Source organism: Beta vulgaris, chromosome 1, assembly GCF_026745355.1.
Source record: "Beta vulgaris subsp. vulgaris cultivar EL10 chromosome 1, EL10.2, whole genome shotgun sequence".
Classification (NCBI taxonomy): domain Eukaryota; kingdom Viridiplantae; phylum Streptophyta; class Magnoliopsida; order Caryophyllales; family Amaranthaceae; genus Beta; species Beta vulgaris.
Genome location: NC_079202.1, coordinates 18,075,530 through 18,077,436, shown reverse-complemented (window position 1 = coordinate 18,077,436; position 1,907 = coordinate 18,075,530).

The following is a 1,907-nucleotide window of genomic DNA, read 5'->3' as shown; positions in this document are numbered from 1 at the left end:
TCTGAAACTTGGTGGTCTATGGAGGAATGACTTTGTCAAGATTTATTTCAGTTTTTACCTCTCTAAATTGGTTCCACATTCTGAACTTTGTGGTGGACAATATTTTGGTTTTGGCACAATATTGGTACAAACAACTTTATATATATTTTTATTTTTTGATAAGGAGAACTTGCATTCTAAAATCTCTGTTATAATGGTGAAAAAGGAGAGCCTCATGAATCACAACCATCAAGTCAACCTTCATTATCGTACAACAAATAACTTACAAAAGAAAAGAAAACAAACAACTCCGTGTACACCTTCAGTATTATTATGAAATCTTAGCTTTAGTAAAAAGAGAATCCTTGATTCTTTCACTTCATTGAAATTGGAGTAGCTCATATGAAGGAGCAAATGAGCTCAGAAATGAAGAAGTATTATTGAGAGAGAAAGAAGAAAAGAAGTATTTCTTTACAATATGAAAGTTAGTAATAGACCTAACAGCTTTGTCTATTTATAGAGGAGTATTCTAACTAACTCTCAACTAACTTTACACAAATAAATATATATTTTACACCCCCTTCAAGCTGGACTGAGAAACTAGTCCAAGCTTGGAACAGATAGCAGAATGTTGAGGAGATGCAAGAGCTTTTGTAAGGACATCAGCTAGCTGCTGCTTGGTTGAAACATGTGCAGTAGTAAGAAAACCTTCAGCTACTTGTTCACGTACATAATGCATATCCCTTTTTAAGTGCTTGTTTTTCTCGTGAAACATTGGATTATGAGCCAAGTGTTCTGCTGATGTATTATCACAATACAAAGTAATAGGTAGAGATATTGACAGTTGCAAGTCTGTGAGTAAACCATGAACCCAAACCAACTCACTTGCAGCATTTGACATACTCCTATACTCAGCTTATGTTGATGACTTGCTAACTGAAGTTTGCTTTTTAGTTTTCCATGAAACAAGATTAGAACCAATGAAAACTGCATATGCACTTAATGACCTACTGCTAAATGTGCAAGAAATCCAGTCAGAATCACTATAAGCATTTACATTGAGAATACTGTCTGCAGTATAATGTAATCCAAAATCTAAAGTCCCTTTCAGGTACTTAGCAACATGTAATGCTGCCTTTAAGTGTGGAACTCGAGGAGTGTGCATAAACTGGCTTAGATGTTGCACAGCATAGGATAAATCTGGTCTTGTGATGCCAAGATATAAAAGTCTCCCTACTAATCTTCTATACACATCAGGTTCTTCTAAGATATCTCCAATTTCAGTACTCAATTTCAACCCAGCAGAGAGAGGAGCATTTACAGGAAAACATTCTTCCATGCCAGTGTCAGTGAGAATGTCTTTGATGTACTTTTTCTGAGACATAAAAGTACCTTGGCTAGATCTTGTGATTTCAACCCCAAGAAAATAATTTAAGTCACCAAGATCCTTGATAGTAAATGCTAAGTCAAGAGCTTGTTTCACTTCATCAATTTGAAACAATGAAGTCCCTGTGACCATCATGTCATCTACATACACCAGTATCACCAAGAACTCACCATTCTTTGTTCTTGTAAATAAAGAGTAGTCTTGCTTAGATTGTTGAAAACCAAGAGACAAAAGGAATCTGGCTAGTTCTTTGTTCCACTGCCTAGAAGCTTGTTTTAGGCCATACAATGACTTCTTAAGTCTACAAACTTCTCCCTTTTTAGCCTTAGTATAACCTGCTGATGGTAACATATATACCTCCTCATCCAAGAAACCATGCAAGAACGCATTATTTACATCCAGTTGACATAAGGACCAATTATGAACAGTAGCTAAAGCTATCACAATTCTGACAGTTGCTAGCTTAGCAACAGGTGAAAAGGTTTGAGTAAAGTCTTGACCCTCTACCTGTTGATATCCAATAGCTACCAATCTAGCCTTG